Below are 25,483 nucleotides of genomic sequence, written 5' to 3'. Positions count from 1 at the left end.
CAACCTTTTTTTGAAACTACCCCTTCTCTCGGGCGGTTTCAGTTAAAGTACCCTTTACAATTTTCACTCAGTGAATGAAACCACAGTTACAATAAAAGGAAGAATAATCTGGTTTACACATTAATTTTTTCTCCTGTTTATTATATAATTTTATACAAGTCTGGGACTGACTAATTACTGAGACAGAAGACCAAACAGTAGACTTCATTCTTAAAACTTGGATGCAAAGAATTGAAAGGTAGTATTTAGGAATCTTTTGCTTTCTATTGGGAAAAGTCATTATAAAAATACAAATAGTCTGCACTGTAAATGTTTCACTTTACTGTTTACTTCCCACCTCAGCATAATTGTGTGCCATTTAAAATGTTTACAGTATCAAAAACATTAACCTCAAGATAAAACTATAATTAATTACTGACTAAAAATGATCCAAAGGGACTCCGTATAACTTAGTCGCTTTGCACTTTCTGACGTGTTTTCCTTTGTTTTTCTATTGCAAGTAAGAAATGTATCAAATACTGAACACGTATTCAACCAGCCGCTATTTCTGTTAATAAAATGTAGCCGTGGTAATAAACAAAGAAACGTCATGGTGACTGTGTGTTTACCAGAGCATTTATACTTCTAAAAAATGCAGAAACACTGTGCTTCACTGATACGACAAGTTGTTGAAAACTGCAAAGATCACGAGCAGCACAGACCGATCTCCAGGCAGTGGTAGATTCTGTGTTTTTTTTTTTCTATTTTCTATTTTTTTTTTTATCATAAGCCATTCACTTTGAGCTGCTAAACAAAGATTAAAGTATACAGTACATATCGTGGTTTAGAGAACATAATACCGTACAAAAAAATTAAAGATCATTATTTTCTCTTACTTACATTTTTATTTATGCATTTCTGAGTTGTCGTCCTGCCTACCCCCTATGCGTACCCCAGTTGAAAACCCCTGTCTTAACTAATAGGATGCCGTCCAAACTGATAAAGATTAAGGGGGTATTCAGTTGCAGTGGCCACATCCTTCTCCCCTGTCATTCCAGACTGAGCCCAGAAAATGTTAATGTTTTGGTGTTTTTCCATAGTAATATGAAGAAGAAAAAAAAAGCAGCATTATTTTGCTGAGCCTGTATGAGCTGGAGTGAACACTACTTCCAGTTAGGTAGTGCCTGATAGAACTGTAGTACCAGTGTGTTGTATTTGTTTTACAACTTTAGTTATTTTTCTTGTCAAAAAATGACTCGACTTGAGTGGTTTTCTTTATATAGCCACTTAAAAAACGGATAAAAAAAAAAATTGACATTATACCGCGGTACGACTATAACCATGGTACTTTTAATGGTTACCATACTATCAAAATTTGACACTGTGAATCCCTAGTCTGAATACTGGGTCAGAAAAGGATCTGAATACTTTTGCAAGGCACTGTGTTTGTATGTATGTATGTATGTATGTGTGTGTGTGTGTATATATATATATATATATATAATAAATGACTACACCCCCTTTCAAAGTGTTCACCTTTTGTTGCCTTATAGTCTGGAATCATTTGTTTATTTATTTATTTATGCCCCCCCCCCCCCCCCCCCCATTTATCTACATATCCTACCCCACAACTTCCAAGTGAAAAAAATATTTCAGAAATTTTTAGAAAATTAATTAAAAGTAAAAAACTGAAATAGCTTGGTTGCATAAGTGTCCACCCCCTTGTAATAGCAATCCTAAATGAGCCCAGGGGTAACCAATCGCATTCAAAATCGCACAAAGTTAAGTGGCCTCCACCAGTGTTAAATTGTAGTGATTCACATGATTTCAGGATAAATTCAGAAGTTCCTGTAGGTTCCCTCTACTGGGTAGTGCATTTCAAAGTGGAAGTGGAAGGTGTATGGCACCACCAATACCCTGCCTAGATCGGGCCGTCCCTCCAAACTGGATGACCGAGCAAGAAGGAGACTCATCAGAGAGGCAACCAAGAGGCCAATGGCAACTTTGCAAGAGCTACAGGCTTTTATGGCCAAGACTGGTCAAAGTGTGCATGTGACAACAATATCGCAAGCACTCCACAAATCTGGCCTATATGGTAGGGTGGCAAGAAGGAAGCCATTACTCAAGTTTTGTGGTCTGACAAATCTAAAATTGAACTTTTTGGCTTAAATGCAAAGTGTTTATTTGGTGCAAACCCAACACAGTTCATCACCCAAAGAAAACCATCCCTAATGTGAAGCATGGTGGTGGCAGCATTATGTTGTGGGGGTGTTTCTCATTGGCAGGGACTGGGGTATTTGTCAGAGTACAAGAGCAAATGAATGGAGCAAAATACAAAAAAGTCCTTGAGGAATACCTCCTGCCCTGTGCAAGAAAGCTGACACTGGGACGGAAGACCGAACCTTTCAGCATGACAACGACCCAGAGCACACAGCCAAAGCTACACTAGAGTGGCTAAGGAACAAAAAGGTAAATGTCCTTGTCCTTGTGTGGCCCCGACCTAAATTAATTAGAAAATTTGTGGCATGACTTGAAGATTGCTGTCCATCAATGCTCCTCAAGGAACTTGACAGAGCTTGAACAGTTTTGTAAAGAAGAATGGTCAAATATTGCCAAATCTAGGTGTGCAAAGTTGGTAGAGACCTATCCCAACAGACTCATAGCTGTAATTGCTGCCAAAGGATCTTCCCCCAGGCATTAATTCAGGGGGGTGGAGGCTTATCCTATTATGGTATTTCAGTTTTGTATTTAATATATAATTTTTTTTCTCAAAAAAAACTTTTTTCCCCTTAACAGTGTGGAGTATGGTGTGTAGATAAGTGGGGAAAAAAATCATCATTTAAATGCACGAAACGCTGAGGCACTGTGACGGAAACATGAGTTCTGGTGATAAATCTTCCTCCCGACCTGTGAGGGCGCTAAAGAACGAGAGAAGTATCTGGAAGGACTGGCCTGACCGTCAGCCTGGAAAGAAGCGAGACTCTGTTGTAAGACTGTATTGATTTGAAAGGTAAACGAGAGGCAGCTGCAAGTAATAAGGCAGCTGCAACCGTTTACCTAGATATCATGCGGGATTACATATAGGGGCCTGGGTAACGTGAGGAGAGAAGGACTGAGAGAGGAGCTCTCAGAGTGTATTACGTGTTGTGTGTTGTCTTTGTTTGTTTATAATTGTCTTTTTCGCACCACTAGACAGTTAACGCACACCTCCGGAGCTGTCGCCACGTAAAGCACTATCCGGAGCACCACTGCACAGAGCACCTGCACGTTTGAATATCACCCATGACTGGTGACCGTGCCTTTGTTTGTGTGTGAGACTGTACTGTGTTCACCATCCCCGCGCTTTACACATTGTTGTGTTCTGCCGGGGATTTATTATTTGACGGTCACCAGACCTGGAAACAGCACAAATAAACACTTGTTCACTGAATCACTGTTGTCTGTTCATCACTCCTGCATCGCATCACCGCTACACCTGTTCCCCTTACCAACCACTTTGCCACAGGCACTGATGCAAAAAAAATGTGAAAAAAGTTCAACAGGGTGTAGACTATCTATAGGCACTGTGTGTGTATGTGTGTGTGTGTGTGTGTGTGTGTGTGTATATATATTTAATTTCTGATTAAGGTTGCCAAACTACAAGCTCTGAAACACAAAGTGGTCATTTATGCCCAAATATGGACATACTAGTTATGCAGCAAAGGATTAAAGGTCAGGCCTCATGACTGAATACACCCCAGATGAAAGTTCAAATCACACGGTGTACTTGAAAGGTTTACTGTATGTTACTCCATTGTAGTGTTTTGTAACAACTAAAAAAAGTTTAGGAAAGGAATGCACAGATGTCTGCAGGACATTTTAGGGCACTCTGTTTCAAATGTGTATGACTGAACAGAATTTGCCTTTTTCAGTAACATGTCACAGTTCCTAGTATAGCTTACTTTTAATCACAAATAGTTATTGTCCCTGGCTGTACTGATTTCTTCAAACGCAAAAGATGTTGTTCTTTTGGATAGTAAGATCTGCACGGTATAGTGGCCAACTCAGGATGAAAGCACAGAGTAGATATACAATGGAGACTTCTATCATGATAAAATCACAGTGCTTTTAAAAAAAAATAAAGCTATTTAAGATGACAATGTGTCATCAGTAGCTGAGCTGGAAATAGTGTTTCAAAGTGAACTGAAATAGAAGTAAAGCCAGACACCGGAGTTAAAAATGGAACTGATTCTTCTTAACCTGCCAGTAGCAGATAAAATGTATCTCTACTGGGCTCCCGAGAGGCGTATCTGGTAAAGGCACTCAGTAGAGTGCCGGATGCGCCCTATAGCCTGGAGATCATCGGTTCAAGTCCAGGTTATTCTATTGTCGAATGTAGACTGGAGCTCCAAGAAGACAGCGCACAATTGGCCGAGCACCGCAGGGGAAGATGGGGGCTTAGGTCGGCATGGTTTCCTTGGCTCACTGCGCACCAGCGACCCCTGTAGTCTGGCCCGGCTCCCAGTGAGTTAAGCCTAAACATAATTGGATATGCCGAATTGGGAGAAAATAATAAAATATTTTCTCACATTCTCATGAGATTCTTTATGAAAGGGATCTGTGAGATCCAGCAAAATAAATTCTTAAATATTAAAGTATGGCTTGTAATGATATGAGAAAATTAGGACAGTTCAACTGTTGTGCATTAACTAACAGAACAAACTGTTTGCTTACCCAGTTCCTAAGAAATACTATATGTCAAATCATCATACCTGTAAATCCACAGAAAAACTGTTGTTTTTATTTAATAATGGGTGTCATTAATTATATCTCTGGGGTGGTTCAGGCAGTACAGTAGCACAGCATGTTTTAATGAATTGCAGGGTGGCATCAGCAGCACATCCTCACTACAGTTGCATAATACTGTATAAAACAAAGTTGCTATAATGTAAGATCCAGTATAAGCACAGCATGTGTTAATTCAACAGAAATACAATTTTTCAGTTGCATTTGTTCCAGCAGCAAGATAATTAGTTATAAATGCTTGTCTTTAACTGAAAAAAGATTGCTGACCAAAATTGATTTGCAGCCTGCAAGATCCGTTCTCATAACAGATTGAATTGACCTTCTGTCTTAGCCCCTATGCTTGTTTCCATTGGGTCTGCAAAGAAGCCTAGTTTTTATGTATAATTTAAAGCAGTGTGGTGCTGGGTTATATCGTATGCATTTTTCTACATTTCTTATCTGATTTTAATATCCTTTAATATTTGTGTTCTGTATGATTCTTCTTACATCGTTATTTGCTGTGCTTATTGACTAGCAAAACAAATGCAGTGTAGCCCATACTGTAGGTGAAGTAGTGTGCAACACTGATAGGCTTCATCATCTTGCTTTTAGGAAGGAATTTTTGCTGGAATAGTTAGTAAGCATGGGACACAACACTACAAAATCATACAGCGTGTGACAGACATTTTCTATAAGAAATTAATTGCACTGAATATGATATAGTATACATTATCCCTTTAAATCTGGTTGGAGTCTCCAAGGTTTGGCATTTTTTGTTAACAAATTCCTGCATTTTACTTGATCTCTTTTTAATGCGACTGTAGCCAGATTTACTTATTTAAAAAGATTGTCTATTTCCGAGCAAAGGTTTTTGTTAGCCAGTGTATTTGTCACATGTCACTGATTCCTGACAGCTCTCACATTATTTAATAAGAGTGCTTGGTACCCCTTTCTAGCATTGGGCATAAAAGCCTTACATTACTCCAAGGTGAAAGATTGTCCAGAACTGCATTGCAAGTTCTTTATGTTTGCTTCTTCTATATTCTCGTATTTCCTGCCAATGAGAGGAAAATAAACTCTGCAAGTAAACTCAGGTAATCTTCTTCTTTTTTTTTTTTTTTTTTTTTTTTTTTTTTTTTTTAAGAAAGGGAAACCTACTGAGAGGCAGCATAATCTACAATGGAGAATCCCAGTTTGAGTCTCACCAGTTCTCTCACTGACCCAGAGTGATTTACCTCTGCTGCCACTGTCTCGTTCACAAATAAGATGGAAGGGTCATTCCATCCACTATAATTGTTTGTCTGTCTGTGACATCTAACCAGAAAACTACACTGCTGAATCATTTAAAATAAAGTTTGTAAAAGCTTGAGAAATAATGTATCATCCATTTACTCTTCTTGTTGCCTTTACAATATTACGGTAGTTCAGAACTTGCTGAATAACATGGATCAGTGCATACTGTATACAGGAAGTAAAGAACAAGCATGTGCAATGCATAAAATCATTTTACACTCATTTTCTTTGCTCCAAGAACAACCAAGGGGCAAAATTACCTTGAGTTGGGATTAGGTGTTTTGTAAATGGGGTAAACTCACTCTCTGATTGTCTCTGATATTCAGAACAGTAGTGAGTTTAGTCTGAGTGCGCACTCGCTACTGAATTGAAGTCTAGTGCAGTGGTTCTCAACCCTGGTCCTGGGGACCCACTATCCTGGTGGTTTTTGTTCCAACCAAGCTCTCAATTACTTAATTGAACCTTTAATGGAACTAATTAGAGCTTTTTACTTATTTTGAAGAGTTGGAGATTGCAAGTCAAATCTAAAATTTATATAAGGAACTCGAATTCTCCAACATTTTATAAGCTAATCAATTTAAAAAGTAAAATTAAGCAAATTATTAGTTCAATTAAGTATTTGAGAGCTAGGTTGGAACAAAAACCAGCAGGACAGTGGGTCCCCAGAACCTGGGTTGAGAACCACTGGCCTAGTGTGTAAACTGTGTTAGTGATATAAAGTCTACTCAAGGTTCATTCCATAAAAAATGTCATTTTGTTACACTGGTACGGTCTATAGCAGGGTAATGTCAAGATGGGTCTGTCCTTAAACTGACCTTGCCGTTTACGAAGACAGGGTATTGTCAGGTCTGGTATTGGTAAGATGAGATTTAGAACCATTATAAAGTCAAATAAAGAAAACTAGTTGCTACCCCTGATCAGTTATTGAAAAGCGAGCAGCTTTATCACATTTAGAAGAAAAAGAACCAAGTTATTTATATGTGCTGTAGTCATGCATTTTGAAGGACATGTTGAAAAGGCACCCTTAATTAAGATCAATGTATTTTCATATGGTTTCTGTTTTTAGGACAACAAAATGACCTTTCCTGTAACTGCAGTAAAATACACTTTTACTTCAAATGCTTTAAGGATTGTTACTCATCTGTCGTTTTTACATAATAAAGTAGTTAATAAGATAGACTTCATCACTTATTTTATCCCCCGCTGGCGATATTTTTTTACTCAGTATTCGCTTATTTAGTTGTGATTAGACTTGGTAAGGAAGTTCTTTAGGTATTCGGCTTCTCAGAATTTGGAGCTGTAAGGGGGCACTTGTGCAACATGCAGTATGAACTTATTATCCAATTGTGATACAACTTAAATAACGCATATGTTTTGAAGGACTGAAGCGGCAGCACAATATTTATCTTGTTCTTTTAATTGCTATAAATCTGTTTTTTTCTCTCCTTGTTTTCAGTTAATGTTTGTGTTGAAACGCTTACATTGTATTGATGCTGTTCAAGGCTTTCCTTTTGTTTTCTTTTGACTTCTACAGTATTTCCATCTGTTAAAGCAATATAGAATTCATCATCTCCAAATGGTTTTTAATTAGAAAGCGGTTCTGAAGTTACACATTTCCAGGAGGTCAGGTCTGTACATCTACAGTTTCAAGTTTCTTTTCTTTGTACTACCAGGCCTATTTCAGTATCAGTCTTTTTCATCTTATAATATTACGATTAAAAAAAATAATAATAAAAAAAAAATGCTTTTCCATATGCTTCCCAGTCTGGGATAGACTAGAATATATGTCTAAAATAACAAGGTTTTGCCACTGTTGCATAGCATACTTGTAAGTAGGCCTATACCTTAACATTATGTCAAAGCTGCATGTTACCTGATACAGTAGATCAGTCTTTTGTCATTGAAGCTGGACATCATTAAATGTTGTCTGTAGATAAAAGAAAATGCAGTGTGCAAGCCTTACGCACAGAAATGTATGCAACTAAAAGCCTTTATCATTCTTTTATAATTTATTTCTCCCCAGGTTTTTTGGAGCTGTACCAGTAAAGATATTTTTAATTCGTAGTTCAAAATTTGAATGTAACTTTTAAATTTTAAATCAAATTACTGTAAGCACCTTTATGCCTGCAGCCTCTTGTTTTTGGCCATTTTGAATAAACTAACTGCAATAAATGTTAGCAGTGAATGCTAATTAGTTAAACCTACATTGCTAGGAGGCTGTGTGGTCCAGTGGTTAAAGAAAAGTCTTGTAACCAGGAGGACTCCAGTTCAGATCCTGGATCACTCACTGACTCATTGTGAGACGCTGAGCAAGTCACTTACCTCCTTGTGCTCCATTTTTCGGGTGAGATGTTGTAAGTGACTCTGCAGCTGATGTATAGTTCACACGCCCTAGTCTCTAAGTCTGCTAAATAAATAAATAAATTATTGAAACAGCAACATTATCTCAGTGCAATAGCTTGTGAATAGAAGGAGGTTTAGAGACCTTCATTTAGATTTTCACACATTATTATTGTTAACAATGAACTATAGTGTATATATTAGGGATGGGACAAATACAGTGGTTCTGAATAATTTTCCTTTAAGGTCTCACTGAACCGACATTTCAACTGAAAGCCAGTTAAACTTTTAAATAACACAGTTAGTTTGTGCTGTGTGTATAATCTCCAAAGTGCTTTTAATTAAAAATAAGTTGTCACTTTTTAATCTGTAAACAGGTGAGTTTCGCGTGGCTGATGCTGATCCACATTATAAGTTTACAATTTGTATAAGTGACAATTTGTTTATAATTGAAAATAGTTCGGAGATTATATACACAGCACAACCTAATTGTGTGATTTAAAAGTTTAACCGGCTTTCAATTGAAATGTGTCCTTAAAGGAAAATTATTCGGAACTGCTGTGTTCGTCCCATCACTAGTATGTGTGTGTGTGTGTCTCTCTCTCCTCTCTCTCATTCATATATATATGTGTGTGTGTGTGTGTGTGTGTGTGTGTGTGTGTGTGTGTGTGTGTGTGTGTGTGTGTGTATATATATATATATATGTGTATAAAATTTGTAATAAAATGAATTACAAAAAAACTTATTTGCATAACTCAGAACAAATCAGTTGCAGGCACTAACAAAATACAATAAACACATCCTTCAATGACTGACTTAAAAGTGAAATAAGAGACTAATAATTTAAAATAAAAATGTCACTCTTCTGGGCAATGATTTGACACGTACATATTTGTGACTGTTCAACCTGAACATTTAAACGTAGGTAAAAGTCACAACAGGTTTAAAATAAATCTAAGTGTATTGGAAATAAACAATTGGGAACCCATTTCCATGCTAATCATTAAAAAAAAAAAAACTTTTAATAATGTACAATATGCAGAGATATGTGATAACTGAAAGCACTAGCTGTATATGCTACTTATGAGAGCCACGAAGATTGTGGCTGAGACATATGAGCTGTTCAGCATAGTTTGGCTTCAAGCTGGTTTGACGCTGATTGATAACCAAGCCTGCTTTCGAAAAGATGCACTCACTTGGAACTAAGGTTGCTGGTACTGGTAAATATATTTTAGTAGGTTTGGCCAATGTTGGGAACTTGCGGTTGTGTGGTTTCTCTGGTCACCAGTCAGAATGTGAGGATGATGGTTCTAGCAGTGGCTCTCAAGTGTAAAACTGCAGTTCATACTCCATCTTTTCACAGACACTTAATGTCTCAGGTTCTCTTTTGCCTTTTTGCTACTATTTGTTTGAATGTCCCCCAAACATCACTCCGACTCCTGCTGCTAGCTGAGACCACCTGTTCTTCAGGAACGTGACCGCTTTCACCTGAACTAGCTGGGCTCTGCAAACAAGAAGGTTTAATAGCAGCAGCATCATCGTCATAGTTTGTAACCAAGGTCAAAACCTTTTGAGCTACAAAACCTTTACCCTCATCCGTAGCAAATGCAAACTGCTTAAATCTAGGGTGAAGGTATGATGAAATACAGAACAGTTCATTCCGTTCATAGTCTGTCCACCTTTCCTTGATGTTTTGAAGAAGTGTCTTTGTAAAGTCATCCATTTGTGAGGACTTCATTTTTTCACATAACACTTTCAAATGAGGAATAACCATTGACGGTGGAATATCTTGATGCTGACATAAGAGTTGTCATTTCTTCAAATGTCTTCAGTACTTCCACTCATGTGCTTTTATATTTGTAACTTCATCAGTAGATGCCAAAGATGGCACAAAGCTGTTCTTTCTGTTCTGCTAGTGTTTGCATCATCTAATATGTTGAATTTCATCTAGTAACAGTCGATTTTTTTTTTTATTTTACCCACAATGTTTTTCATTATGCAGTTTTTGAGGAACGGACCCACTGATAAATTAAACTGAAAGAATTAACCCATAAACCTTTAAAATATTCAGAGTGCGTCTGTGCGACAAACAAGTCTTCACAATCAGCTGTTTCACATTTCTTAAGCGTGATCAGATGTTCTCTCAGTTTGCTGTACTCGGAAGAGAAATTGCAAATGAGCGAGTTTAATAACTGACAGAAGATAAAGTGGCGACTGACATATTTTTGACTGAAAAAAAATCCAAGTTAAGGTGTTTTTTTTTGTTTGTTTTTTTGCAGTCACTGTCAGTTTTTCTACAGTGAATTTAAAATAAAATGTGCTTTCAATTCCTCTTCCGATCACACCAAAAAAAAACTGATCAGCTGTTCATTCTCAGTACCTCGTTTGTCATGCACTGCAACAATTAGAAGTATCAATATTTGTCTTGGCAAATGTTATTAATATTGTCCATATTGAGATTGGTATTCATTCAGTATAATTTTAGGTCTAGATCTGGAGTTGTACGATACTTGTTGAGTGGTCTGTGGCACGTCTTCGACTTCAGCCTTCACTTTTCTTCGTTACACAGGGTTTCAAATTCTGTTTTGTGTTTGGCTTATAAATGTCTTTTTAAGTTACTTGTATTACCGTAATTGGCACTTACTTTTTTTAAACATATTTTGCAAGTGCAAAATTGTTTATCAACCCATTTGAAATATTCTAAAACTAACCTTTTGTTTAGCTGCGGGAGGGGTGCAGCTAGCATTGTCAGACATTTTCACGAATGGTCTAAAATGGCGGGAAACCGACACTTTTAACGCTCAAACTTAAATTTAAACCAAACTGAAAAAATCGGTTAACCACACAGCCTTGCAATACAGTTTATACAGACATTAACCATAAGATAAAGGGCAGTGTTTCTTTATGTAATAAACGGGTATTCGTTACAATAGGCAGATTATGAATCACTCATGATGGCTTGGGTGCTAGTCGGTTATTGAACATTAATGGAGTTTCCTCTATTTAAACTGCTTGGAAAATAAAAGCAGTTTAAAATGTATCACTGGTTGTAAGACTAGTCTGTATATTTGGTACAAAAAGCTGAGGAAAAAGTATGTTGTGTGAGGGATAGGCCAGACCGAAATGGGAGAAAGTTTATACAGCAGAAAGCACCAGAAGGCCTGTATTATTATTATTATACTTTTCACATTCATTTCTCACTGGGAGTGTGTGGATGGGATAACACACTTTAAACAACTGAGGAGCTTGTGTAACTGAGGATTGTTGCACTTGATTGGGTTTTGCTGCATTGAACCAGCCGTCAAATGGATTTCTGTAAAAGAACTGAAGCAAAGAATGAACGGTGCTGAACAATGTTGTGTGTAGCCAATGATGTAATTGAAACAAGACTTCATCAAAGGGTTCCTGGTTCAGAACAGTTTATTCCAGGTTACGGTATAATAGCGAGCCAACTCTGGAAGTAGAGTTTTTAAAAAGTTATAGTGTTGAAAAGGGCTTGCTTATAAAATAGATTTTTAATCTTGAATGACTACCGGATTAAAACAAAGGGTTAAAATTTTGAATTCCATTTTAATGGTCCGATAGTCCCACAAAGTAAGTAAATGAAAACTAAAGAAATTTCAGAATCCAAATATCTAACATTTCTAAATGGAAAGTGGAAAACATTGGAAGGTCTTGTTTTTGTCATTGCCTGGTATTTTCACAGTAGGTGTTTTCATGACAGTAAAATGTTGTTCAGTTATTGTACATTTTCTTTGCTGTTAGTTGTTAACATTTCATAAATACACTGTGAGGTAGCAGGGAGAGAAACGGATTCCTCCCTGCCTAAAAACAAGTGCAAACGCATGTTTTGTTTAAAGTTAGTTCTATTGATTTGTTAATTGTTTAATTGTTAATTATCCCCTGCACCTGGCTATCATTGTAAATTGGAGCAGGTGCAGGGTATTTAAAGAAAGCAGTCAGTCTGTTCAGTGCTGCTGCAGTGTGAAGAGCCCAGGTGATGGTACTTTCAACCGTAAGAAGAAAAGGTATTGTGTAAAGCCTTGTTGGTGTGTTTTGTTTTTGTTAATTTGGGTTACAGGTAAACAGCTTAGCTGTCCTGTTTTATAGTTTAGGTTCCTGTTTATGTGTAATTAGGGCTAGGTGTTTATTTTGTGTGTTTTATTTTGTTATTAAAAATAGCGTGCCAGCGCTTAAACTTCAACTCTGTGTCCTGGGTCTATGTTTTAAAGGGGCAACGAACCATGTGAAAGTTGCAGTCGTTTCACAACACACACTGGATTATCATCTCTGGCTTCTACTCTGCACCTATTTGATGGTGGTGACTATAACAAAATGTGGCCACTTTTTACCTTTTGAAACCACTGAATGTTTAAATGGATGATGCCCTTGTCATTTCAAGTCCTGGCAGTATTTTTTAAATGAAGAATCCACATGTTTCACTTATTCCTGACCCTTTGTTAAGGTTTAAAATGTAAAACAGCTGTCTGTTTTCAAAACCATAAAGTCAAAGTGATTAGGGCAGGTCATCCTTGCATCGTGCATAATTTGAGTGTGATGATAAATCCATTGTCACTACAGTGCTTGTCAGCATTCTGGATTACAGAAATAGTCCTAATGTACATTTGTAACAATTCTTCAAGGCTTTAGTTTAATGGTCATTTTACATGATATTATTAACCAATCGTCTGCAACCAGCAATAATGTGGCCTAATTTTAAATGTCTTTTGAAACTACTTCAGTGCTCAAATAAATTATTTATCTGAAACTTTATACTCCAGTATGTCACAAGTTAAGTACATGCGAGTGACTTTGTTTTTCAACACGTTTAAAACCAATACCATTCTAGCACTGAGTTTCTATGTTTATCAACACTTAATGTTTTGTCTTGTTGAATTGGTTGTAAAACATTTTTTGATGGGAGTTCTTGTGAACTGACTTTTCCGTCACCATATATCCAGCTGTTAAAACTATTCCCAGCCACACAATGTTATTAAAAATCAGGATGACTGCTTCCACTGTGTTTTCTTGTATTCTGTATTTAACACATTTAAAAAAAACAAAACAAAAAAACAAGATATGTTATCTGTTCATACTTAGATGGATTAATTCTTAGTGCCTTAGCGCCGATACAATAATCATAAGAGCAACAACAAACAAATGACTCTGCAATCAAGTTCACAGAAAAAGGTCATTTTTTTCACTTACATTTGTAGGCCTATATACAAACAAACAGAACTCCAACCGTGTTCATCCAATTCCTGACCTGAAGATAGGCAGGTAGAAGACTTTATTTACTTTTGCTGGCGAGAAAGTGAGACATGCCACTGCCCCCGGCACACCCCCCAAAAAATTAACAGCCTTAAATGAGAGAAATCTGTGGAAGTGCATTTTAATATGCGCTGAAAATGAAAACCTGTATAAACTAATTTTAAATGTTCACTATAATGTAACCATTTTGTAGCAGAAGGCCGACATTGGGGAGGGGGGAGGTGCCACTTCTACTACAAACATTCTTTCACACGCAGCCAGCCCAGGTTTTTGAGTTAAGGGTCCCCTTCATGCGGACAACGGGACTGCAAGAGAGCCCCATGGTAATGCTTGTTTATTAAACCCTTTTATTTATCCTGTGTTTGTTATTTATTGCATTTGTTTTATATTAATAAAAAGTGCAGAGACCAGAATACATGCCTGGATTGCTTCCTTTACCTTCACTTTACAATATCAATTTAAAATTGTGTTGCAGCATAATGAATACCAGTTTTAATTTTCAATTCAACATCAAGCATTGCAAACATACTGACAACTCTCAGTTGTGCAGTTTTTTGTTTTTTGCAACATGCGTTGTAACCAGGCAGGATACAATCATCTCTTAATCTTTGACAGTGACTTTTTTTTTTTTAAGAACGTCTTGCTGATTTAGCTAATTGATCAGCTTTCATCTGAAAGACTTGTATCCTTTCTCAACGCAAGTTTGGATGCTGTGTCTCAAGATGCCGACGGCTAAAGGCTTTCGTGAGCCAGTACTTCAGAACAAATAACACGTGAGGACGTGGATCATCCTCGTCACCAAGTTAATATAAGATGATAATTGCGAGTTGTTTTTTTGTTTGTTTTTTTTTTTCTTTGAGCTGCAAGTAGGATTAGACGTGTTTTCATTTTGCACCAAAGGATTGGCAACTAAATGAACCTGCTTTTGTTATGACCTTTAAACAAACTAACTGGTATAATGCAGGGTACAATATAAGTAGCATGAACAGAAGGCTAAACTATGGACGATGGTGGTAAACAGACACTGTATATTTTAGTGCAAGGTCAAATATTTAGGGACACTGTAGCTGTAGATTAGGAGGATGCAGACGAGCAAACATGACTGATTTATTTCATCCTCCTTTGAAAGTCCAAAGAGAATGAGAGCAGTGTGAAACACATTAGGGATATTGATTCTTGTTTTGTGGAATCATCAGGGAGGGTGGTTTGGGTTTCCATCAGAAATGAGGCTTTGTTTCACCAAATGGGCCTTTCTTATTTGAGTTGGTTATCTGAGTACCAACCTGGTTCAGTGTTCTTTGCAAGGTCATGTTTTATTCAGCTCAAGAAAATGGAAAATCTGGCAAGAACTGAGGGGGCCATTGGACTGAAAAGGTTTTAGCTAGCTGTGTCCCTCGATGTTGCTGTCAATAGAAAGGGATAAGACTGATGACAGAACACCACAGATTTCTTATTCATTATTCATAGTACGGGGCTCAAGTTTTAATTATACATTGCATATCATGTGATTGTGTTCATAGCCTTTTTGCAACCTTTTGTGTTAACTGAAACTATTTGTATGAAGCTCCTGGAGCAGGTCCAGGTGGCTATAAGAACTGTTCGTAGTGGCTTTATTAAGAAACCATCATTGTATAGTTTTCTATGAATGCATTGTGCTGGCCTGCACTCTGGGTTTCACAAGTGGATACTTTATTAAGAGCAGCTATTGTGTTAGAATATCATCTGAATTAGGAATTCTATTAATTCGGAAATAGCACCCTTGGCACATCCAGAGTTTTCAGTCCATCTGTCTGTGTTACTCTTTGGTAAAATTTTTCCAAATTGAAGTCTTGATATAATTTTTTTATTTTTATTTTACTGTAGTGCTTTGCCCTGGTCGGTCAGTATTGTTGTTCCCATAGAAAAACAGTAGCATGTGATGCTTTACACTGAAGGGCAGGTTAAAATGGATTTTAACAGGAAAAAAAGTGAAGCACGGGTTTGTTCTGTTACATGCTCAGAGTGAAACTGCTACTTACTCACACACGCAAGCTGTATGGTGTTTAGTAATGGGTAAGGATCGCAGTAATCTGTCACAAAACATTTCACGTGCCACATGCAGTAATATCCTGGATTTACTGTACAATAAAATGATTTTGTTATAATGGCTGAAAAATGACTGCATATGCCAGATATTATTATTATTATTATTATTATTATTATTATTATTATTATTATTATTATTATTATTATTATTATTAAATAAGCTAACCTTTTATTCTCCACTTTATCCAGCAAGGTAGATGTTTCCATTCAGACATCATGGTTCAGCTCAAAACTTACTATTGTAGAATGATGGAAAAAATCTGAGCCTAATGCATTGTAAAACTTTAGATAGATTGCTTTGATTATGTCTGCACTTTATCTTTTTTAAAACTTTGTTTTGTTCTTTTTGAAATATTGTCTCTACTGAAGACAATATGGATGAAACAATACCGTGGATCAAAAATACAAATTACAGAAATACAAATGTGAAGATATAAAATGTTTTGTATCATTATTGTCTTTTTTTTTTTTTTTATTAGACGTTGTTGTACAGACATTTTATTCTTAGTTCACAAAGATAAAAATCCCTGTCAACATTAGATAAAATTTAGACTTGGTTTCAGATTTCCTTTGGCTTTCAGTAACACATCACCCAGTGACATTTAGTGTGTACATTTTCCTTTTATGTTGGTAAAGAATTAACTATGCAGCCCTGTCGAGACTTTTAATTGAGGTCAAGCTTGCATGGCGACAATAAAAGAAGCATTCTAAAGTTAATTGTATAGTGAATTATGTATTTTAAAAAGCAGACGCTTCATCCTTAACTTTAAATATTCAATCAAGAGGTAGGCCTACATTACTATTTGTATTAAAAGGAATTGAATTAGACAAAAAAAAGTATTTTGTCAATACAAAAGACATTTGACAAACTAATTGAAATAATATTATTAAAAAGCAGCTATTTCTTATACAAGCACAGCTTGCAACCCTGCATAATAGATGTACAGCAGCAACATCAGCAGGCAATGTTGCGCTCATTGAAATGTGATACCAAGCATTTGTCTTCCTTTTAGATGGGCATTTCACATAACTAGATGTAAATGGGTTGTAATTTAATGAAGTAAGCTACTTTTAGTAGAGTTTGGGTTTCTTTTTAAGTTTTTTTTTTTTTTTTTTTTTAAATAATGCAAATATATTTTTTACAATGCCATCTTCCATAGTATAATTTCCTATTCTTGGCCTATATGTGCATCGTTCTGCTTCTGACATTCCAAAATTATAAAGGCTCCATATACGGAAATATAAAGGGGGGGTGGGTATTTAAGAGATTTGATTCTTATTGCAGCAGTGAGGAGGTTGAAAGATTCCTGCTCGGCTGCAGCGATCATAGCAGCGACTGATGTATGTTTGTACTCTTGTGATTTTGTGGAAGCTGCCCTAGAAAACTGATGAAGCATTATTAGATCATTGTCTTGCAGGGTCTAAGAATAACTAGTTTAGCGGACTGCGACAGGTAAAATTTTAAACCATTTGGATGCACCACTTACTTTATCAGAGAGAAAAGGACAAATAAACAATTTTCTATTGTTACAGGAAGCCTGCTTGTAACATTAATCTCAGTGAACACAGTACGTTCCACATTGTGAGAGATGCCTGTAGTGTTGTGTACAGTGTGCTCCGAGTTACATGTACTGTAGACTATCTATTGATTACTGCTCATTGTGCTTTCAGTTTGTTCACAAAAGTGCTAGATTTCAACTCTCATGGATTTTAAATCCATTTAAAATCCTGGAGTAGTCTTATGGCTGTGAATCCTGATAGTGAAGACATTCATTGCCTTGTATTCATTTTACTGTGCAAGGACATCAAAGGGAGCATTGCATAAATATAGATCTAGAAATAGTTACTGTGAAAATGGCCAGCAATCTAGCATATAGTTTCCTCTCCAGGGGGTGAGCTTTACATGAGGACAGCTTTATTTTTATTGTTAGAAAATGTCCCTGTGGATCTGATTCTCTAAAAGTGCAGGTAGTTATGTATGCTTCTGCATAAACTAAAATCTGATGCATTGGGGGAGGCAGGGTGCGAAATAACCGATGGCACCGGCAGCAATTTCCGCAGTGCTCAAGCTGCTTGCCGCAATGAGTCTCAAATAAAAAATAAAAAAAAAACTTACGGCAAAAGTTACCTGGAAGCCCGCCCCTCAGCACCAGCACATCTTATCTATAACCTATTCACAAGCTTGCTCGGCATCAACTGGCCCGTTGTGTTCCAATTCAATTTAATTCTGTCTTGTCTTGTCTCGTCCTGCGAGAAAATTAATCCTTATCATAATGTATTGTAGCAGTGTCAAGTAGGACGCAAGACAAGATTTCAAGGCTGAACCTTTTATTTGTTTTAGCCTTAATAGTCACTTTAACAAAGCTGCTGTCAGCCACAGCTCGCACTTCTACAAGTCAGCTTTCTCTTCTCTGTGTAGCTCTTTCTCTGTCTAGCTTTTTCTGTCTTCGCTTTGTTCTCCTTCTCTGTACGACCCCTGGTCTCCGCCTTGGTCCAATTGCTCCAGGTGAGGTAGCTGTTGGACTAACGGGTCACACTGATGGCTTTGCTCCAGGGAGCGATCCGCGAGGCTGCGCCACCAGTGTCTCTGTGAGCAGGGATGTTCCCCCGGCTAGCCCTCGGTAGGGGGCAAGTCGATCCTGGTGCAGGACCACTTTCTCCTAGTGGCTCCAGCATGGCCCTACCCAAGCACCGTCCAGTCCGGGGCAGCGACTGCGCTTGCGCTGCGGGTTGTACACCCAGACCAGCTCGACAGCTTGAAACGGCCTTCCTTTTGCCCTAGTGTCATAGTTGCTCTTCTGGCGGTGGCCTGCTACCTGAAGCTGATCTCAGGCAAACTTGTGGGCAAGGTCGAGCTGGTCTTGGAGCCGCTGAGCATATTCCTGTCGGGTGATTGGCCGAACACCAATGCTGCCAGGGTCCGCAGCTACCGACTTAGCATCAGAAGATACAGGGTGCAGCTGGTGGACTCCTGCACAGCTGAGCGACACGCCAACAGGACCAGGGGCAGCTGCAAGTCCCAGTCGAGCTGGTGTGTGGTGATCGTGATGGCCAGCTGGGTTGCCAAGATCCAGTTAAACCGCTCCACCAACCCATCGATTTAGGGATGGCACGGGGTGGTCCGGGTCTTGCGGTTTCCCAGCCGGTTTCTCAGGACTCGAAATTCTGCCCTTGGTCAGAGTAGAGCTCCAGGGGAACCCCGAACCAACAGACAAAACTCTCCAGCACTGCGTCCGCCACTGTCTCTGCTTCCTGGTTGGGCAGGGTATACGCCTCGGGCCACTTTGAAAAGTAGTCCTTGGCAACCAGGACAAAGCGGTTCCCCCTTTGAGTGGGGGAAGGGGCCCAGGACACCCAGCGCGTCGGCCCCACGAGAAAGATGTACTGTATTATTGGGTAATGACAGGCAAACAGAGGGAGGGATGCTGTTAGACTGAGCTCAATATGACTGCGCTTCCAGCAATTTTCAATCGCACATGTTCACTAGCAGATTCTTCCGTCTGTGATCCCTATGCCAACTCGCAGACATTTAAAAAGAAAGAAGAAAGAAAAGCTGTCTAAAGCGGCAGTGAAATGTTCTAGGATTTACCTATTTACAATTCACCCCTGATAATAGTAATAGTAGTGAACTTACAGTTGTCAAGTACAGTACTGCAGAAAGAGATTAGACAGATTGCAATTGAATTGTCACAGAATGGGCTTAAAATTGCAATACTTTAAAATGCAACAGTGCAATACACATTCTAACCCATTCATTTCTAATTGTTAGTTTATATAGATATTTCAGTGTCTTGCTGTTTTGTAATTTGGTGTTATCGTTCACATTGGTGTAGCTTTAAAATAAGCTGCTTTCAGGAGACCTAACAACTGTGATCAGGCATACTTTACATGGTAGAGATGAGAATATATGTTAAAAAAAAGTTTTTCCAAAAAAATCATGTTTGGCTGAGCTTCTAAGCTTTCCAGCAATACCACCACTTTCAGTCTAGCTGCCACAATGATGGAGCAATACTTAAAGGAAACTTACGTTGTGAACTCTGTCACATGATGAGAGCCTTAACTGCAGGCAGAAGTTAACTCACTGAATATGTCTTTAGAAAGCCCTGAGTCTGTCCTTTTTTCAAGCAAGCCATGAACCAGGTAGGTGGCTTTTATAGTGCCTGAGTAATATGTGCGTAACTGGTGAGTTGGTTAAAGAGTTAAAGCGAAACTCACCGCTTGCAAAACAACACCTAGTTAGACTTTTAATATAGTTTTTTTCAAAACTGTTTACTTATACAGCAGTGTACTAAATTTTCTAGACTGCTTAAAGAAAGCGGCTGAGAATCACGTACGAGAGAGTAGTCTTGTGGTACTTAAAATATCTAGCACTACTTTTATTTATTTCTTTCAACCAGAACTACTCAGAATGCGGCTCATAGTTCATCACTGACACCCACACCCTTCTAGATTGTTGTAGTTTTAAAGGCTTTCTAAATTTGGTGAAAAACAGAGTAGCTTGGTGTCTTAATCTCTCTGCAGGATTTTCCCAGCACTAAAAGCTGCAGATATGCGGGAGCAACTTGGAAAATGTGCCTGAAAATCTATTTTTTTTTTTTTTTATTATTATTTTAATTTCCCTTCACTTACATCACTTTTGTGCTGTTGTAGCACTGTATCTAAGCCTCTAGTCTAATCTATGTGTTCGTCAGTGGTGTATGACCAAGTTCAGAAAAAAATACCCTAAATATTTATTTTTATCAAATTATTCTTTTGTATTTGTTCATTATGAAAGTTAAGTTTTTAAATAATTAAACCATTTTATTCTTACAATGGAAAAGTGACCTATTTTATTTTTGTAACAATTACTGTGTGAATCACTTAGAAAACATTGATTTGGGTTTTGTTTTAATTAAAATTTCATCAACATAATAGGCTCTCTGTGTTTCTTTTTTGTTGTTTTATGAATGGTGCCCTTGGGTTGGATTTATGTTTTGCCTTGGTACCCCTGAATCTTCACACCCAATGAAAGCAACATTGCCTTGCACTTCATGACCTTAACGTCATGCCCTGGGGGAGTGTGAGGGTGAGACCCTCTCTGTAATATTGAATTGCCTGTTATTTTGAATATAATTGTGTTTGTTATTCTACTGGCGATGGAGCCTTGGTTTATTTGATATACGATGGTGTATTGCTTTATTTAGATTAGGGTGCTTCCCTTAATGAAGTTGCCGCTGCTATACATGTGGAACAAGGGTTTTTTATAGCCATATGTTTGGTAATCTTCCAGTAGAAGGATCAATGCTAATTCAGTCTTTACTGGTAATAGTTAAGGAAAATAAAAATAATAATGAAAATGATAATACTAAGTAAGCAATATCATAGTTTTAAAGGATCGTTTTGTAAAAAAAATAAAATAACATGTTTAACGTAAAATGTATGAAATGTTTTACTGTAAAAGTATGAACGTTAAATAATTTATTTTTGTATAGCAGCTGTGGTAAGCGCCAATGATTTAGGTGATGACTTGTCAAGTATGGGATTCAGGACTAAGTTATAGTCCCCAGCTGTCTGGCACTGACCCTGTGTTACAGCTGTTCGCATTATCATATCCTTAGAAAATTTCGGATCATCAAAATTAGGTCCATATAAATCAGTGGTGTAGACTACTTTGTCTAGTTCATAAACCTATATGGCAAATAGAGAAAAAATAAATTAAATAAATACACTAAAATAAAAAAAATGACTAACCAAGAATCTAAATATATTCAATAACTATTTGGAAGGATAATTAAATAAAGTAAAAAGGTATAACACCATAAGTGTCTCTTGTCATTGGTTACTTATCTGCTGCTCATGATAACCTAGCTGAGTCCAGAGGTCTGCTACGCAAAAAAGCCAACGGCCATGAAAATATCTTCGGTTATTCACCCTCAGGTTCTCAGTTCTTTTCCATATCCTGAACAAAGCTTTCAGCTTCATGTGGTGAAGTGAAGAATCTCTCTGTACTCCACCCTGAGTTTAGCCGGATACATCAGTACATATTTCACACCATTTGTTAACCTTCCTTTTAACTTAATCAAACTCTATGCGTTTATTTTGAAGTTCACTGTTGAAATCCGGAAAAAGAGAAATCCTCTTGCCATTGTAGTAACTTTACGTTGTCTCTGGCTAATCGGAGGATCCTCTCTTTGTCTCTGAAATGTAAATGTTTCATAATGATGGGCCTCGGTCTATCCACATTCACTGGCTTGGGCACCGAGGAGCGGTGTGCTCTTTCTATAATGAGGGGATCTTTAAAGTGCTCTTGCCCTGTTAGCTGTGATATCATTTGGGCAAGAAATCCTACTGTGTCTGTCCCCACTGAGCCTTCTGGAAGCCCGACCAGGCGAATGTTGGATCTTCTGCTTCTGTTTTCCAGATCTTGGGTTTTGTCTTTTAAGAAATGACATTTCTTTCTCCAGCTGTTTTGATACGATCTGCAGCATCTTGTAAGCTATCTTCATTGGCGCTCACTCAGTTTTCATCCTCCGCTACCTGTTCAGCCAGAGTTCAGATCGAGCTTTGTATGTTTGTTAGTTTCATTTGTATGACCGCTGTTTTGGTGTCAATATGTTAAAATAAATCTGCTTTACTTTAAGTGCCTTCCACAATGTTTGTAGTGTTATTGATGGTTCCTGTTCAGTGGACATGATGAGTTTCTGTGGACATGATGTGGCCTGTACCTGCACCGGAGAACGAGAATTATTTTTTGCCAAAAATCTTTTACTTTGCAAATTGCAGTACGCCATGATGGTTTAAGCAAATCAAGTGTTATATTACAGTATTTAAACAGTGGGTGTCAAGTGTAATCATAGAATTTAATCAGATAGGGAACCCCAGCAACGGAGCTCACAGAAACGTGCCCTTCTTGGTCGGCTGCATCACGTGACCCCCAATATGGCACCCTTTTAATACTGAAAACTAGATTTAATCGATTTAAAAAAGAAAAAGAAAAAAAAAAAACTATTTTGACTCCTCTTGCCAAAGATGCTAGATCTTGATAGGACTTCCTGCTCTTTTTTTCTATAGTGCTTGAGTAGGAGTGAAGTGTTATCTTCCAGGGATAACAGCCAATGTGTCTTTAATAAATCATAATGGTATGATTGTTGTAAAGCCCAGCCTAAGTTCCTGGTGGATAAAAGCATATGGTAAATCTAACTTATTTTCCTTAATAGTATAGAATGGCTTTTAATTGTATTAGAATGAAACCTGGAGTTTTTATTAATATTTGTAATTACTTTTTTCCACTTTAAATAATGTTTAATCCTGTTGTTTAAAATGTTGCTCCTGCCTCCTTCCATCAAAAGAATAGGTAGTCAGATGCTGATGCCAGACTGTCATCTCAAAGTTTTACTTCTAACAGTTACACCAATTAGGCCATGGAAGCAAAGCAGAAAATTGTTCTTCATATAAGAAACAAGCCTTTTATGAGGCTGTTTTTGTTTTGCTGACTTTCCTGGTAAAGATTTTGAAGCTCCTTTCTCGTAAGTGCTTCTGAAGATTACATTACAATGTTACCATGTCCTTGGAGTATCAATAATACAGCCACAAGCATCTTTAATCTTCCACAGACAACACAGAATTCATAAAATCTTGATATACTTTAAACACAGTTCCTGAACAATACTGAGCTCTCAGCCAAACAGACCTTTCTATTACTGTGACAGCTGAATGACAGTGAGGTCCTCACCTTGCTATCAGTTTAATGAAAGCAGAGGCTGTACTGCAGTATAGCTGTGTAAAAGCAGAGGGCCCTTCACCCATGACAAACCATATTTAACCATATTTAAATTCAGAGGTTAGTTACCTGCTTGAAATTCCAGTAATGTGCACTGTCATCTCCCAGGGTATGGTAATATTGAGGAAATGGAACCTGTGGAGGGATCCTAGTCATCCAACTGATTTAAACTGAACTAACAATTTGTGTTAAATTGTTCTGAACTAGTTTGCAGTGCAGGCCTGTGAGTTTTGCACATAGGAAAAAGTTGTTTGCCGTGGCATGCAGTTAAGCTGAGCAGGTTGCCGAATGCCAGGTCAGGTGTACTGCTTACTTTCACCCTGAATTTGCGACCAATATGAATATTGTGTATTTGATAAGAAACTGTGGCCTTCTGTTATGATAATATTCAATTTTAACACAGTTTTCACCTATATAAGGATTTTAACAGGCAGCCTTGGATTAGCCAACATCTCAAAACGCTATAGCCTACCTCTACTGTATTCAGGTATGGTTTGGGATACATGTTATAGACCTGACATTAAGCACCTCTGACAATGCATATAATTCTGGATGCCTATGAAAATTAGCATGCTTTGAGCCCCAAGTAGTCTGTAAAAATTAGATTTGTGATAAGCATTTCTAAGCCTGTTTTTTCTTTTTTTTTTTTTTTAACCTTAACTTTCTTGCCTTTATCATAGAAGGTTACTGTATTTCATGCTCTTTTTAAAAAGCACAAGCTACAATTGGATATAAATGTAAATGTATGTAGTTTGTATAATCTGCCGTCTCATTCTGAGTGTTGGTGTGTGCAAGCTTGCTGATAAGGGGATTTAGTTGCAACTCTGCAACCTGGTTTTGAAGTCAAGGACTTGTTTTGTTTGAGTGATATTCATTCTGGCGGTCTCAGTACACATCCTGTTTTACAGGGGTCAGCATCAGGAAATCTCTAACCGTCAATTAAACTGAACACTCACTGCATGACTTAAATGAAAATACTGTACTGGAAACTCCAGGGTAAATGTAAATCTCAGACCTCTTCTCAGTCAGATTGCCTTTTCTCAGACGTTTGACTGTACATTATGATGTCCTTTGGAACCGATTTGTATTCGTGACTTTGTGAGATCTGTGGACGGGTACTGTAGCATTAATATAATGCACTGTAAAAATGGAAGTTCTTGTTTTTCAGCAGTGTTACAATAGCCTTTTTTTTGTTTGTTTTGTAAAGTACAAGCTACTGTATATTTGCACTGTAAAAATAAAGTGAGGTTACAAAATAGTCCTTTGTTTTGTACAGTAATCGCCAGGTGTGCCCTGTATAAACTTGAAGTGGTGATTAACAGGCTTGTTGTTTTTGTACAGGACTGCTAGCTAAAATACAAAACAATTATGTAAAATGTGCTATTATATCTTAGTTTTAAAATTATTTACAACTGCATACATTACTGGTTTTATATAGTTTAAAATGTATACATTTTAATACTTTGGGAATTTATTTTAATACTTTGCCCCACTGGGTGCTCTATTGAAAAGGAAAATGTGGTGTGATGGCTGTACTGCCAAATTATTTCTAATGAAACTGTAGTAGATAATGGGGTTTTACCGGCCTTAAGGCTTTACCAGTATTTCCATTAGTAACCCAAGATCATGTGAACAGATGCAAGTAGTTTGCATTTGTGTTGCATTCGTTCAGGTGCTGTGCCTTACAGTTCATAAAATGTTGTTGTATATTTAACTTGGACTCTTTGGTGGAGTTGAATTGTTTGTATGCATCTAAATCTCAGTTCCTAATCTTATTACAAGCTGCGTCTTGCTTAAAACTTTAGTTGTTGTGGTAGAGCCTGGGCGCTTTATTAGGAACAGCCTCAGTACTTGGTTGGTCCTCCTTTCAAACAAATAACAGTTTCAATGCAGTGAGAAGGCAGGTTCCTATAAATAAAATAACTGGTGGAATGCCATTGCCACTTCTCTTGTCCTTGTCCTTGATTCCTGTCATTCCTTGTTTTCTATATG

General features: G+C 37.5%; 1 protein-coding gene across 1 annotated transcript in view; it reads left to right on the top strand.

Moving 5' to 3' along the window:
- Nucleotides 1-25,483, top strand: part of LOC121321880 (E3 ubiquitin-protein ligase MARCHF5) — a 65,244-nt gene that overhangs the window by 5,663 nt on the left and 34,098 nt on the right. The gene's annotated exons all lie outside the window — the stretch shown is intronic.

Source organism: Polyodon spathula, chromosome 10 (genome assembly GCF_017654505.1).
Source record: "Polyodon spathula isolate WHYD16114869_AA chromosome 10, ASM1765450v1, whole genome shotgun sequence".
Lineage (NCBI taxonomy): Eukaryota > Metazoa > Chordata > Actinopteri > Acipenseriformes > Polyodontidae > Polyodon > Polyodon spathula.
This window is presented reverse-complemented; position numbering and strand designations above follow the sequence as displayed.